We start from the raw sequence: 17159 nt of genomic DNA, 5'->3' as shown, positions 1-17159 counted from the left end.
TGGGAGTGGATGAACAGGACCCATGGCGTTGCCTCTAGATGAACAGGACCCCGATCGATCGAGACGGTTGGGGCTGGATGAACAGGACCCCGTGGAGGGCTGGATGAACAGGACGACCCCGTGGAGGGCAGGATGAACAGTAGACGGTGGAGGGGTGGATGAACAGTAGCCTGTGGAGGGGTGGTTGAACAGGAGTCCGTGGAGAGGGGTGGTCGAACAGTAGCCGGTGGAGTAGCGCACGGTGGAGGCTGGATGAACATGAGCCCATGGATGAACAGTCGTAGGTGGAGGCTGGAGGAGGTCGACGGTGGATGAACAGTAGCCCGTGGAGGCTGGAGGTGGTCGATGGTGGAGATGAACAGTATCCCGTGGAGTCCCGTTTTGCAGTACGCCACACCCCTCCCGATGAACAGGACCCCGTTTCGACCGTAGCACTCCAACACAAGTCCGTTTCGTCCGTTTTGCGGTACGTCACACCCCTCCCGATCAACAGGACCCCCGTTTCGACCGTAGGAGGTCCGTTTCCTCCGTTTTGCGGTACATCACACCCCTCCCGATGAACAGGATCCCGTTTCGAACGTGGCCGGTCGAATACAAGGCTGTTTCCTCCGTTCTGCGGTACGCCAGGCCTCGTTTCCATCGCCTGTTCCGTCCAAGCCCTCCCGATGAACACAACCACGCATTTCGTTCTGACCCAGCTGGTTGGCTCCTCATGAATACGACGACGACGTTGTTTCTCAGTTCCGACCCAGCCATGTACACAAGCCCTGGCCGTACGTATATATGCGCGAGTAGGCGTTTGAGACCCCGCCCGTATGTACACATACGTGGCCGTATTTTCTTTCTTGCGCACTGGCCGTTGTACGTACGTGTACATGCTACGTGCGCGTCTCTACTATGACACTTGCACGCCTCTACTTCGACATGTGCGCACCTCTACATCCACCAGTATATATGTACGTACACGTTCGCGACCAGAATGACAACGCTACGTACGCTTCGATCGGGTGGGTCCCGACTGTCAGGCACTTCCTTGCATCCGAAGATGTCGCTGGTAGGTCCCAGCAGTCAGGGGGTCAAATCGTTTTTTTTGCCCGGACGCACTTCCTTGCGTGCGAAGATGTAGCTGGTGGGTCCCAGCAGTCAGGAGGGAAACGTTTTTTTCGCGAAAAACGGTGGCATGTCAGGTGGGTCCCTGCTGTCAGGTGGAGGAATAATTATTTTGTGCGTAATAAGGAGGCACTTCCTTGCTGCGGCCGTGGACCCAACTGTTAGCCTCTCCACGTACAGTCCATTTCAGATGCATGTCGGTCGTTGACCATGTTGACCAGGCCGCGCCGAGAGCACCAGGGCGGTGGACGACGGCAAGGCCTAGGAAGGGAACGACACGGAGGCAGGGAAGACTCAGCAGTTGTTTCCCAAGCGGAGGGGGGTACGACTGTACGAGGGTTTACTGGTTCGTCTGCCGTCGCTGGAGAATAACAGCAGGTGTGGGTGAGTAGAGGGATGGCTAGGCCAGTGATGGGAGTACGGTGGGGCGATGAGGCCTACGCGGCAGCACAGCCGGCCGCGGGGAGGAGGGAGCAGGCAGTCCCGCCGGCGCTTGTTTAAGCGGCTGGAGCAGGAAGAGCAGAGATTGAAGAAGCACGACGGCTGTTGGATGGAAATCCAACAGTTACTGCTTGTGCGTCAACCTTTTTTTAGGAAAGCCTCAAATCTGTGGAAAACAACATACATCCCATCTGCCATTATTTCTAATAATTTACAACCCATTTGCTAATTTTTAAGGTTCTTTTGAGCCCATATTCTTTTTGTTAGCATTACAGCCCATATTGTGGCCACGGTTAAAAAATTATACGAAATTTTGCATATTTCGGTGCAGTCCGAACTGTTTTTAATCCCGAAATTTCGAGTCACGTTCAAACTGATTTTAAAAATAAATGTATATCAATATAAAATCCAACAAATTGTCCACGCATAAAAATCAATGCTATTTAAAATCTCAAAATGAAAAAAAGAAATTTGAAACTAATTGCCGGTTTGATGTGTTTTAAAAATGTACAACCCATTTCTCATTACTGATAGGCCATTTTCTTTGCCAACCGAATGAAGCTCTGCTCGTCTTGAAAGATTTGCAGCCCAACAGGCCTAACAAAGTGACTTACTTGGCAAATCACAAAAAAAAACTGGGCTGTGGCCGTGGACCCAGCTGTCAGCCTCTCCACGTACAGTACTCTTCTGATGGAAGTCGGTCATTGACCATATTAACCATGTCGCACCAAGAACACCAAGGCGGTGGACGACGGCGAGGCCTAGGAAGGGGAAGACACGGAGCCGGGGAAGACGTGGCAGTGGATGCCCACGCGGAGAGGAGTACGAGAGTTCACTAGTTCGGCTGCGGCATGAGGCTGCCGTCGCCGCAGAATAACAGGGGGTGTGGGTGAGTAGAGGGATGCCCTGGGCCAGCGGTGGGAGTAGTAAGGGGCGGTGAGGCCTCCGCGGCATCACAGCAGGCCACGAGAGGCAGGAGCACGCGGCACGATGGACGCTGCTTTGGGCGGCTGGAGCAAGAAGACCAGAGGTTGAAGAAGCACTACGGCCGTTGGATGGACATCGTACGGTCACTGTAGTTACTATCGTTTATATTGACTAAGTTGACAAAGCCCTTGGTACGCGTCAACTTAGTAGGCCCACAGCTCGGATTTGGCAGAGAACATATAGCCCATTTGCGATTTGTAAGAATGTACAACCCATTTTTTAATTCTAATGGAATTTACTACAGCCCATTTACAGTTTGTTAAAAGTACAGTCCAACTTCTAGCTAGGACAACGATTAATAATTTCAAACAACCGCTCAAAACAGAATTCAAAAAAAAATCAAAGAATAAACTGGAGAGGCACATTTTTATATATAATTAACAAATTAGCGAGTTATTGCTCAAAATAAAAATGAGCGCGTTATTATTAAATTGGTCCTTATAATCTTCGCAAACTTTTGTACGCAATCACCAGGATTTTCCTTGCCTGTGAGTCAAAAACAACCAGGATTTTCCTTGCCAACTTCCGTGAAACATTTACTTTTATAAGTTAATAACACGTGGGATGTTTTTATAATGTATATATAAGTCTCTATAAAATATACGATAATAGTAATAATATAAATATATATAATGTGGTTAGAAGGCAAAACATAAATTGGACACATCATTATTATACTTATATATAGATAAATAGAACATAGACATGCGTTTTATTAAAAAATACATTGGGCTACCGATCTTTAAGAAAAAGCCCATAGGCCGGTATGGACCTCAAAAAATAAGTTGAAACCACTATCTCCGTATGTCGTGGGCTACAAATGTTAAAATACAAAACATAGGCCTAGCTAATACTTGTTCGCCCTCTAGAAAAAATGATACCAGATCCCCGAGTGAACTGGATTAAAGAGGGGGCTGGCGGCACGAATGAAGAAGCACATTAGGAGCGATTTTTTTCTTAAGTGGATGGCTCTCGATAGCGTTTTTACTTGCCTCTGCACCATACAACTTGTATTTTTAGCCTCCCAGTCTGTCGTGGTGGACCAGCAGCCCTGAAAGTGCAACTATCCCTAGGTGGTTTTGGTAATTCATAACAACATATAGCTCATTGAGCTAATGCTATTCCAAGACATATATTTCAGGAAAGCTCAATGAATGGCATGGCATGGATGATGAAAGTGGATCCCTCAAAATATCAAGGACAAAGGATTGGCTCAAGCTCAAAAGCTCAAGACTCTTCATTTTATATTTCAGTGATCCAAGATCACATTGTGTCTATAGGAAAAGCCAATACTATCAAGGAGGGATGAGGTGTTGCTTAATGAGCCTCTTTCTTCATGTGCTTAGTGATATGCTCCAAAACCCTCAACTACTTTCTCACATCCACATATGACCTAAACCTAAACACTACAGGAATCAGCTAATTTGCTGTTAGTACTACACTTTGCCGTCAGCTTTTCATCGGGGCAGACGGCAAAGACATACTTTGCCGTCAGTGGCTGACGACAAAGAACAACCGACGACAAAGATATACTTTGCCGTCTATTTTTGTTTTGCTGACGGCAAATGCATACTTTGCCGTCTGTGTTTGTTTCCAGCTGACGGCAAAGACAGATGTTAGCTAACGACAAAGATTTGAAGACGGCAAAATGAGTGCAGGTGACGGTGGGAAAACGGGAGCCCGTCTTTGCCGTCTGTGCGTTACTGGGGACTGACGGCAAAGGCCATATGGGCCACTGGGCCTCGGCACACTGGCCCACCAGCCTATCCGCTGAGGAGGCAAAGCCTCTGCCCGAGCCGGCCCTCTCTCTTATTCTCTCCTCTCTGCCCCGATTCCTTTGGTGGCCTCCCCCCACGCCCGCCGCCGCTAGCCCAAAACCCTAGCTCACTCCCTCCCTCACGTGCTCAGATCCGCCCACCCTCCCTCACTCTTCGCGCTCAGATCCGCCCGCCCTCCCTCACTCTTCGCGCTGGAAACCCTAGCCGCCGGGCCATGGTGACAGACGGCGACGACAACGACGGTGGCTACCTCGACGACGGCGGTACGGTGTTACTTCCCCTTCTCTTCTCCGACTCTTTCTTTGACCCCCCGTCTCTCGTCGTCTCTATAGGTGCGGCCAGCAGCAGAAGCACCACCATGGCCTCCCTTCCTCCAACCCTAGCCGTCCGGCCATGTTGGCGGCGGCCAGATCCGCGCCGGGACAGGACCTGCTTGTGCTCGTTAGGAGAGGCACGCCATGGAGCAGCTCGTCAAGGACAGGTCCGACCCTTCCCTTCCCTTCATTCTATGCAGTTAATCCTAGGGTTGTATGTTCTATGTTGGAGTACTCTGCATTCAAATTATTTCCTGTGTTATATTATGAGATTGATGTTCTTAAAATATGTATTCTCAATAATGGTACAAAATACATGTTTGGGCACAACAATTACGACTGCTCCTTCTATTAAATAATAATAATTTATGACTGCTCCCTTCTACTATTTTTTTCTGGCAAGAGGATGTTCATGTTTTGGCAGGGGCATTAAACAACCATACTCTTCTCTTTATCAATGCATAGTTATTACTTTGGTTGTATCCAGGTATGTCTGCAGTTCAAATCCACACAACTAATTATATGTAACACCTAACACAACACCTCTCTACAAGGTTACACATTATATGTTTGTCGTCTGTGCTCCCATGGATCCAGGAAGTATAAGATGAACTTGATAATATCCAATTGGTTTCTTCATTGCTTTCCAGGTTCTCATGAGCGGGTAATCTTTCTACAATGAGTAGATGGGGGTACATGGTTTGGGTTGCTCTACAGAACTGAAATAGTTTTCTGATTACACACTTTATCAGAACTGAGACACGGGTAGGCTCTGGGTTGTGCCATCACTTTAGTGAAAATAAATGTACAATGCCAATTAGTATTTTGTCATCCCTCACAGACTTTCAGGTTTTGGTATTCCTGCTTTTATGATATACTTAATGATTGAGGAAGGATCTATGCGATCGAAACAGATGCCATATTCTCATTGATGTCATGATACGCTGTGAGGCAATTCCTTGCCATTGGCCATGTTAGGTCTTATTATCTATGCACGTAGGAGGCTTCTATTTTTATTTTAATATTTATGGGTTGATTAATTATGGGCTTTGGGGTTAGTATCCTTTTGGAAAATGCACTGTATTTCAATTCCTGTTTTGTATCATTCAAGCTTCTTCCTTTGATGTTATTTTGCTGCTGGTCACGCTCCTAATGGCATTTGTTAATACATGTATCCATGGTTTTCTTGTGTTATGATTTATCTTTCCTACAGCCAACACATTTTTTCTCTTGGTCGACCTGCTGCTTGCATGCATGACAGATATGCATCCATGGTGAAGTTACTATATAAGTATAGGGTCAAGCACTGCCCCGACATACATCCGATTTTGAGTTTTTCCTCAAAGTCCCATGGCCGTGTTGCTGGTAGAGTTGGAAGGTATATACTGCTGTGATCTTACTTCTATATGGCCATGTAAACCTCACTGCTTTGCACTTTTTTGATAAACCGGTATATGAGTTTGTAACTTCTTTCTCTTCTCTCTTGAACTATTTATTTGCAGCACTGCCCTTGATTTTGAAATTGGAGAAGGAAGACGGAGAGTTCAGTACAGTAAGGATGCTCTATAATATAGGAATCCAGGTGAATATTCTTGCTTCTAAGGTCTCCTGTGTTGGATGTGTTCTCAGTTTGCCTCTTTATTTCCCTCTTTATTTCTCCTTTTGCCTCTGCACTACTGCCAAAACTTCATTTATTTATCTCCTTGAGTGAAATAATAATACAAGACAGTATTAACTACTGATTCAAGCAGTAATGGGTATGAAGCAAATGGCTCTTGCATATGTTCACTGTTTATCCAATACAAAAACCAGAATATGAATTGTTATGAGAAAATTGCAGTTGATTCTATTTGATAACATGCATCAACCATGGATTCAAGATCATGTAATCTTGGCTAATTTTCATCTCATGCAACAGTTTCACTAGTTTGTGTACGGTTTGTGTTGCATGTTATTACATAACTAGTTATCTTAATATTCTTTTTGTTTTACTATTTTGGAAGTTTTTTCTTTGGGCCTCTGATTTCTCAAGATTTAGATGATAAGGGGGTGTCTTATTTAGAGTGTCAAGTTCTTGACAAGTTTATTTGTTTGACATAAAAAAATGGCTTTGGTACGATGAATTTCAAAGTCTGAACCTTTTTCCTTTTTGGTTAATTGCTGTGGGTGGGCGCTGTCCATGAACAAAATAGACAAGGACGATGAGCAGTACACGACCCCACGGCCGAGCCGACGATCAACCACCAGGTAAGGTTGATCCCTCCCTCTCGACTCGGTTTTATTTCCCCAACTTATGCATGCTCTGCTCTGGTTTCTATTCTTGTGGTTGATATACTGCTTGATTGAATTGTATGAGGCCACTAGGTTCCTCTCATATTGCTCTTTTTCCTGACGAGCAGTTGTACATGTATGTGGCTAGTTCAGATTTGGTTCTAACAAATATTTAATTTGCTCCTGCTGCTCTGCATGTAAATACTTGCTCATGTTTTGCATGTCATGTTTGCTCCTGCTAAATGATGTTTACTAGGATCTGTAGCCGTACTAGGAGATGTTGTACATGTCATATTTATTCCTGTACTAGGCTAGTTCAGATTTGGTGTCAATATGTTCTTGTCTATTAGGATGCTGTTATATGCTTGACAAGTTTATTTGACTGAAAAAATCCCTTTAGTATGATGAATGATGCTCTTGAGTCTGAAGCTATTTGATATGATAAATCTATGTCTGAACCTCTTTTTTGTTTGGTTAATTGCAGTGGGCATGTGAATAAGGGATGGAGCAGCAACAATGATTGGTTGCACGGAGCTACAGTTAACCTGATGTGGTGTTTGAATCTCCTCGACATAGCGAGTAGTTGTGTGTGGTTTCCTTTCCAGTAGCATAGTTGGAGTTTAGCATGTGTGTGTAGAGCTGATGGTCGTGAGGCTAATTCCTAGAGTAGTACATGACTTGAAGATGCCCAGCTAGATGTGATACTTTGTGATGGTTTAGTCTACTTTGTGATCTCATATGCAACACTTTGTGACACCCTATGATATATATATGGACATTTGCTATGGTTTCTTTTGTTTCTATGGAACATTGCTGTTATATTTGTGATATATATGGTCTATTGAATTGTTGAGGTATGTTTTTTTTTTAAATCTGTACAGAATTTTGCCGTCAGCAAATGAGTACTTTGCCGTCTGTCTGCTGATGGCAAAGTGCTCAGCTCTTTGCCGTCTGTAGACTGACTGCTATTGACAGCAAAGTGCTCAGCTCTTTGCCATCTGCAGGCTGACAACAAAGTATCTAACGCCGTTTGTTAGGATGTCAAGCCGTCAAGTGCTTTTCTTTGCCGTCAGGATGTAAAGAGTGACGGTGAAGTGTGAAAACTGACGGCAAAGCCTTTGCCGTCAGCCTGACATAAAGCTGACGGCAAAGTATGGCTTTGCCGATTTACCCTTTGCCGACACACTTTGCCGTCTGCTGTTGACGGCAAACTCTTTGCCGTCATGTATTCTGTCTTTGCCGTCTGTGAAGCACAGACGGCAAATTACCTGATTCCTGTAGTGAAAGCCAAAATCGGTCACACCGATTCTTTCTATCCGGCTCTAGCGAGTTCAGATGTCATAGCCACTGCCACAAACCCTAGGCAAATCGGTCTCACCGATAGGGATCTCGGTCTCACCGAGATGGGATTGTAATCTCTTTGTTTCCCTTCGTAACGTTTCGGTCTAACCGAAGTGAGCGATCGGTCCCATGAAGATTGCAATGTAAACTATCTGTTTCCCTTTTGTAACATTTCGGTCTCACCGAAAAGAGCAAATCGGTCCCACCGAGTTTACCTGACCAACTCTCTGGTTAGCTAATTACCAAAAATCGGTCATACCGAGTTTGTGTAATCGGTCTCACCAAAATTACGTTATGCCCTAACCCTAATCATATCGGTCCTACCGAGTTGCATGTCGGTCCCACCGAAAATCCTAACGGTCACTAGGTTTACTAAATCGGTCTGACCGAGTTTATTGATTCGGTCCCACCGAGATTGGTAAATTGTGTGTAACGCTTAGATTTTGTGTGGAGGCTATATATACCCCTCCACCTCCTATTCATTCATGGAGAGAGCCATCAGAACAAACCTACACTTCCAACTTACCAGTTCTGAGAGAGAACCACCTACTCATGTGTTGAGGCCAAGATATTCCATTCCTACCATATGAATCTTGATCTCTAGCCTCCCCCAAGTTGCTTTCCACTCAAATCTTCTTTCCACTAGATCCAAGTTCTATGAGAGAGAGTTGAGTGTTGGGGAGACTATCATTTGAAGCACAAGAGCAAGGAGTTCATCATCAACGCACCATTTGTTACTTCTTGGAGAGTGGTGTCTCCTAGATTGGCTAGGTGTCACTTGGGAGCCTCCGACAAAGATTGTGGAGTTGAACCAAGGAGTTTGTAAGGGCAAGGAGATCGCCTACTTCGTGAAGATCTACCGCTAGTGAGGCAAGTCCTTCGTGGGCAACGACCATGGTGGGATAGACAAGGTTGCTTCTTCGTGGACCCTTCGTGGGTGGAGCCCTCCGTGGACTCGCGCAACTATTACCCTTCATGGGTTGAAGTCTCCATCAACGTGGATGTACGATAGCACCACCTATCGGAACCACGCCAAAAACATCCGTGTCTACAACTGCGTTTGAATCCTCCAAACCCTTCCCTTTACTTTCTTGCAAGTTGCATGCTTTAATTTCCGCTGCCTATATACTCTTTGCATGCTTGCTTGATTTGTGTGATGATTGCTTGACTTGTTCAAAGATGGTTAAATCTGTTAAACTCTAAAATTGGGAAAAGGTTAAGTTTTTAATTGGTCAAGTAGTCTAATCACCCCCCTCTAGACATAATTCAAGGTCCTACAAGTGGTATCAGAGCCTTGGTCTCCATTTGCTTTGATTTCCATAGCTTTTGGTGGTCATAGCCTTGGTTTCACAACCTAGGAGAGTATGGCGTCTAGCGAGGGAAATTATCACCGTAGAGGTCCTTACTTTGATGGAACTAATTTTGCTAGTTGGAAGCATAAGATGAAAATGCAGATTCTTGGACATAACCCCGCCGTTTGGGCTATTATTTGTATTGGCTTGCAAGGTGAATTCTTTGATGGGAGAGAGCCGAACCGTGAAGCTAATGCGGAAGAATTGAAGATGCTGCAATACAACGCTCAAGCATGTGATATCATCTTCAACGGATTGTGCCCTGAAGAATCAACAAAATCATCCATCTTGAGAATGCAAAGGAAATTTGGGACACTTTGATTGATATGCATGAAGGTACCGACTCCGTCAAGGAATCCAAGTTGGATGGGCTCCAAAGTCAGCTTGACAAGTTCAAAATGAAGGATGGTGAAGGTGTCGCTGAAATGTACTCTAGGCTTGCTCTTATCACAAATGAGATTGTCGGCTTAGGGAGTGAAGAGATGACCGACAGATTCATCATCAAGAAGATCCTAAGAGCATTGGATGGAAAATATGATACCATGTGCACGTTGATTCAAATGATGCCCAATTACAAGAATCTCAAGCCAACGGAGGTCATTGGTAGAATTGTTGCTCATGAGATGTCACTCAAGGATAAGGAGGAACTTCACAACAAGTCAAGTGGTGCTTACAAAGCCTCATGTGAAGCCCCCACATCATCAAGTGAGAAACAAACCTTCAATGAAGAATTGAGCTTAACGGTGAAAAATTTCAACAAATTCTACAAGAGTAGAAGCAAAAAAAGAAGCTCTAAGTCAAGGTCCTACAATGACAAAAGATCTTCCAGTCGAGAGCGCAACTGCTACAATTGTGGGAGACCCGGACACTATTCCAATGAGTGTACGGCACCCTACAAAAGAAGAGAAGATTCTCCAAAAAGAAGAAGTAGAAGAGAAGAATCACCACCAAGAGAGAGAAGGAGTAGAGATGATCGTTATGAACGAATACCCTCACGGAGAAGCAAAGATTCGGAAAGGAAGGACAACTCATCAAAGAGCTACCCAAAACAAAGACATCAAGCTCATGTTGGTGAATGGGTATCCGGTTCCAAATCTGAACATCACTCCGAAAGAAGTTATCACTCCGACTCTGAACATACTCAAGATGAAGGTGTTGCCAGTCTAGCACTTGTGTCAACCAACTCCTACGACATATTTGACTCACCAAATGAAGGAATTGGAAGATGCTTCATGGCCAAAGGTCCAAAGGTAACACATCTCGAGTATGTTGATTTCAATAGTGATGAAGATGACTTGCTAGGTGATGATGATTTAATTATTGACAACTCTAGTGATGAATACTATGATGAAACGTCAATTAATCATGCTAAATAAGATAAAACGAATGACAATGATAAGGAGAAAATTGAGCTTCTAACTAAAGAACTAAACACTCTTAAGTTAGCTCATGAAACTATCTTCGAAAATCATCGAAAACTTTTAAGTGCTCATGAGAAGTTACGCTTTGAAAAGCTTAATCTTGAGCAAGAACATGAGTTCTTAAAGGCAATCAATGATGATCTTTGCAAGAAAAGTTCTTCTTATATTGGCAAGCGTTTACTCTTATCTACTTTCATGCCTCAAGTCAAGTCTAGTAACAAGAACAAGAAAGATTCTTCCTCTAGTAGTAACAATAACTATGCTAAATCCAATATTGTTGCTTCTAGTAGTTCTCTTGATTCCACTAATGATTCTCTTAGCCAAGTTACACTTGAGCAAGAAAATAGCTTATTGAAGGGAATTATAGAGAAAGGTGTATACAAGAGCCTTGCCGGGAGTAAGCAATTCGAGGAAATTGTACGCAAGCAAGGAAGGCACCGAAAGAATCAAGGTGTTGGTTTTGAACGAATGTTCAATGCCAATGGAGTTGAGTGAGAAGAAGATCAATACCCCAAGATGAAGTTTGTTCCTCAACAAGATAAGTATGATCCTACTTATTTCAAGGGGACACAAGCTCAAGATGATCTTCCACCACAAGACCATAAAGGCAAGGACAAGCTTCAAGAGGAGATTGATGCATTTGAAGAAGCACCTAAGGCCTTGGTCAAGTGGGTTCCCAAGACTACGTCAAGTTCTACTTCATCAAGTACAACTACAACTCCAAGGATTCCCATCAAGATGATGTGGATCCCAAAGAAGAAGAACTAGAGAGTTCTTGAGGGTGACTCCGCCAACATTCTTCACTCATATCTTTATGGCAAGAACAAGTGCAATCAACCTCCACATCTTACACTAGTTCAAGGAGTCACAAACCCTCATGTTGGTAAGGCAAGGGACAAGGTAACCAAATGATTTCATGGACAACATCTTGTGTGTGCATCACTCTATGTCTATGGATATTCTTGTTTTGTTCCTTGTGGGACTAACCCGTGTAGGTATTGAAAGTGCAACTCACTCCAAAGGATTGCTCCAAAAGATCTACATCAACATTGAGCATCCACATCTTCAATACCTACATGAAGTCATCATCGACAAAACCCAAGGTTAGTTCATCCCTTTAAGGGGGGATCTCACATCTAGGGGGAGCTTAACTCTAAGAATTGAGTCAAAGCAACTCTAATGATGTGAACACATCAATGCATTATGTAAAAGTGGTAACCCCACTTGAGCTTAAACGATGAGTATGACCTATGATCAAATGTTCTCATTTGACTCCTAAGTCAATATACTCATATATAGATGACCTAGTCATCGCCAATTGTTTGATAGATGCTAGAATTGGTTGTGCATGCTTTGCCACATATTTCATTTGTCACTTTATTGTGTGAGCATGTTGGTTGCATATTTTACTCATTCGAGGACATCCACTTGTTGTTTTGATTGATTGGTTTCCTTTTTCTTTGACCAAGTGGATGGACAAGATTGCCTAAGAACCTTCTCTAGCTATCTATGCTTTTCTCGTCTCAAACTCTATTCATGCTACATCACAAAATTTGATCAAGTCAGATTCGAACCACTCTGTGTGAGGAGCACTCGGAGTCCCCGATTCATCATAGACTTAAACTTCCAAAACTTCTTTATGATTCTCGGTCTGACCGATTCCTCCATTTCGGTCCCACCGAGATCACTAAGTTGATCTAGGTTTTCCATCTTGGTGCAACCAATATGAACTTTTCGGTCACACCGAGTTGCTGTAACTGTTAACAGTTATGCATCTCGGTGGCACCGAGTTGTTCAACTCGGTCACACCGACAATGTCGGGCTATATATAGACACGGGCAAAAATTTGGAAATTCCTCCAAACCCCTTCGCCCGCGCGTAGCTCGCTCTGCCTACTATGTCTACGGATCGCCGACTTTGTCGCCAGCCGCCTCCTGTCGCTGGTCTCCGCCGCCGTCAACGGATTTCTTCTCCACCGTTGCCGCCGTAGAGAGTTCACCGCTGAACTAGGGTATGAACTCAATCACAGTGCTTTGCTCATCTGATTCTCAGCACATTATGTTCGTAATGCATCTTGCCACGATTGTAACACTCCTATCTAGCCAATGTGATCCTTAGAATAGATGTGATTCAAAAATTTAGGGTTAGGTTTCCGCCGAAACCATCTCGGACCCACCGAGTTGAAAAACTTGGTCCCACCAATTTGGCTAACGCCATTGCACTAGTAAGTCTCGTTCTGACCGAGAATTACAAATCGGTGTGACCGATTTTAGAACTTTGTGAAACCCTAGCAGTCTCGGTGCCAGCGAACTGTGACTCGGTCTGACCGAGATCACTAGTTTAGGTTCCAAAACTGCTTCGGTATCACTGAGTTTGAAAATCGGTAGATCCGAAATGCTTTCTGTGGAAACTAAAACTAAGTTTTTAAATCATTCTTTTACAAAAATCTCTGCATTTTGTGATGCTCATTCACTCTGTCTCAACTATAACTATTCACAGGGTCAGGAGTCAATGATTTGCAGCATGTCAGACCATAGTGACAGTCAGAACAGGGAAGAAGAGCAGATTCACATGAGTGAGGGCACTAGTCCCTCAAGTACTTTAGATGAAGGGAGCAGAAGCACTCCAAGCAACTTGCCCAAAGCAGCCACAAGAGCTAGAAGGAAGAGAACCTCAGACTCAGAGGATGAGGACTATGTGGCAGCAGAAGATGAGGCTACTTCCAAGAAGGTAGTGCTCAAGAAGGTGCTCAGTTCACCTGCAGTAAAGACAGGCATGAAGATCAAAATGCTAGCAGGGAGACAGCCAATGTCTGAAGCCAGAGGATCAACTCAAGTACCTGAGATGCCTGAAGAGCCAGTTGTAGAAGGAAAGGAAAGGAAGGAAAGGGTCAAGAAGACCATGGCCAGAGTTGTTGGTCAACCTTCCATGATGGAAGAGGAGAAGAGATTGTTGCACCAACACCAAAGGCACAGAAGCTTATGGGTGATACAATAAAGTCAGGGGCTGCAACATCAAAGCCCAAAGAAGCACCCAAAGCTGCCCCCAAGCCCAAGATTGCACCAAAGAGAAATACCAGGAGTATACCAGCAGCTGAGAAGAACAAGGCCCCAATGCCTGAGGTTGCTGTTGAGGAAGATGAAGAAGGGCAGGTCCTAAGAAAGCTCAAACCCAAGATTCTAGACCACAATGATGCTCATCCTGTGGCTGAGAACATGAAGATTAGGAAAGACTCAGGTTTGAGGCTATGGAGATTGTCTGATCCATATGCCACCAGGACAAGGACTGCTGTAGATTACAGGTTCCACACCAAGGAGCAGCAGGACTTCTATGAGACAATCTTGTTGGACAAGAAGCCTATAGTGTGTGATATGAGCTGGGTCGACTGGACCTACATAAAGGAAAATGAAGAACACCATCCTGGAGTGCAAGACAGTTTCATTGCTTGTGGAGTTGCGGATTTTGTTGGGCAGAAACTCACCAACTGGAATGATGAACTCATTATGCAATTCTACTCCACAACACACTTCTATCCAGATGGCAGGATAGTTTGGATGTCTGAAGGAACAAGATATCAGTCAACCATAGAGGAATGGGCAAAACTGATCAATGCCCCAAAAGAGAGTGAAGATGATTTGGATATATATGCCAAGAAGAAGATGTGACACAATTCTATGTCACATATGTACAAAGAGATCCCAGACAAAGCCCTTGAGACTTTCTCATTTGGGTCAGTCCATTTTCTTCTGTCAGGGCTGCCTACGATCAACTGGATCTTAAGGCACACTCTTTTGCCCAAATCAGGTGACCACAACATGATAAGAGGGCATGCAATTAACATGCTTCACATTTTTGATGTGCCCCAAAAATTCAAGGTCATGAGCCTTATGGTAGAAACCATTAAGAGGACTGCAGCAGATCAGAAGAGAAGTTGTGGATATGCCCCACAGATTCAGGAGTTGATAAACTCAAAAATGGGCATAGGAAAGTATCAGTTGGATAAGGAACATTTTCCCCTCTATCCAGACTTTGAGGACAATCAAGTTGTCATGAATGAGAATGATCCATCATCAGTGCAAGCTCAAGAGAAGAAGGAGAAAGCAAGGAAAGAGAAGGCTGCCAAGATGCCAACTCAAGAGGAGGCATCTGAGTATTTCTTGAAGAACAAACAGGAGCAGCTTGGTTACTTGATAGCATCAACACTGAGGATTGAGAAGGGGTTGGCCACCCTAACTCAAAACCAGGAGAGCCTGGAAAGGATCATGGAACAAAAATTCTATGATCTTGATGTCAAAGTAACTGAGATTCAGTCAGTTGTGGAGCAGCTGCAGGATGACATGCAGGAGAGGAAGGGCAAGACAACCACAGATGCATTTGCCAGAGTGCCTAGTGCTCAGAGGTCAGCTACATTGCCTGTGTCAGACACAAGAGCTACATCATCTGCACCAGCTACAGCTCCTATAGCTCCAGGGCAACCAGCTCCAGCACCAACTCCTCCAGCTCCCTCTACATCAATTGAAGCCTTCATTCTTGGAGTTATCCATACACCACCACCAACTGAAGACCAAGCCTAAGAGACGATCTATCACTATGCATTTTCTATGAACTTTTTGGTAACTTGTTGCCAAAGGGGGAGAAAAATGTATAGATCATAGGCTTCGAGAGAGAGATTTGATGTTTTTTGTTCTCTCTTGTCTTCTTGGTTAAACTTGTTTGCTTTTGATTGCTTGAGATATTATGCATTACCTGTGAGACATTGATGATCATGTGTTTGATCATAAGCTACACTTATGCTTGATTATATGTTATTATCTTACCTATCCTTATATGATCATTCACTTTGCTTGGTGATGAGTGCATGTATTCAATCTTTATTATTTTGAGCGCTCCACCAAGATGTATGTGACATGGAAGAGTAACCCATGAGCCTAATTCCTTGTGCATTTGCAGTCCAAAGCAAATCTTAAACTATGCACAAATTTAGGGGGAGCTCTTGCTTATCACATGCTTCTCAAAGCGACGATGTTTTTCAATCTTATTATCATATGTCGAAGCTTTGATCTATATGTTGTCATCAATTACCAAAAAGGGGGAGATTGAAAGTGCAACTATCCCTAAATGGTTTTGGTAATTCATAACAACATATAGCTCATTGAGCTAATGCTATTCCAAGACATATATTTCAGGAAAGCTCAATGAATGGCATACATGGATGATGAAAGTGGATCCCTCAAAATATCAAGGACAAAGGATTGGCTCAAGCTCAAAAGCTCAAGACTCTTCATTTTATATTTCAGTGATCCAAGATCACATTGAGTCTATAGGAAAAGCCAATACTATTAAGGAGGGATGAGGTGTTGCTTAATGAGCCTCTTGCTTCATGTGCTTAGTGATATGCTCCAAAACCCTCAACTACTTTCTCACATCCACATATGACCTAAACCTAAAGCCAAAATCGGTCACACCTATTCTTTCTATCCGGCGCCACCGAGTTCAGATGTCATAGCCACTGCCACAAACCCTAGGCAAATCGGTCTCACCGATAGGGATCTCGGTCTCACCGAGATGGGATTGTAACCTCTCTGTTTCCCTTCGTAACGTTTCGGTCTAACCGAAGTGAGCGATCGGTCCCACCGAGATTGCAATGTAAACTCTCTGTTTCCCTTTTGTAACATTTCGGTCTCACCGAAAAGAGCAAATCGGTCCCATCGAGTTTACCTGACCAACTCTCTGGTTTACTAATTACCAAAATCGGTCCTACCGAGTTTGTGTAATCGGTCTCACCGAGATTACGTTATGCCCTAACCCTAATCATATCGGTCCTACCGAGATGCATGTCGGTCCCACCGAAAATCCTAACGGTCACTAGGTTTACTAAATCGGTCTGACCGAGTTTATTGATTCGGTCCCACCGAGATTGGTAAATTGTGTGTAACAGTTAGATTTTGTGTGGAGGCTATATATACCCCTCCACCTCCTCTTCATTCGTGGAGAGAGCCATCAGAACAAACCTACACTTCCAACTTACCAGTTCTAAGAGAGAACCACCTACTCATGTGTTGAGGCTAAGATATTCCATTCCTACCATATGAATCTTGATCTCTAGCCTTCCCCAAGTTGCTTTCCACTCAAATCTTCTTTCCA

At 44.1% G+C, this 17159-nt stretch overlaps 1 long non-coding RNA gene across 1 annotated transcript; it reads left to right on the top strand.

Annotated features, from left to right (window-relative positions):
* The first annotated feature begins 4422 nt into the window (after window positions 1-4422).
* On the top strand, window positions 4423-7686 carry LOC119367379. The gene is made up of 6 exons (XR_005176277.1): window positions 4423-4579; window positions 4649-4797; window positions 5892-6008; window positions 6133-6212; window positions 6823-6877; window positions 7386-7686. It is a non-coding gene; the product is annotated as an uncharacterized LOC119367379 (long non-coding RNA).
* The last annotated feature ends 9473 nt before the right edge of the window (window positions 7687-17159 follow it).

Source organism: Triticum dicoccoides, chromosome 2B (assembly GCF_002162155.2).
Source record: "Triticum dicoccoides isolate Atlit2015 ecotype Zavitan chromosome 2B, WEW_v2.0, whole genome shotgun sequence".
Taxonomy (NCBI): domain Eukaryota; kingdom Viridiplantae; phylum Streptophyta; class Magnoliopsida; order Poales; family Poaceae; genus Triticum; species Triticum dicoccoides.
This window is presented reverse-complemented; position numbering and strand designations above follow the sequence as displayed.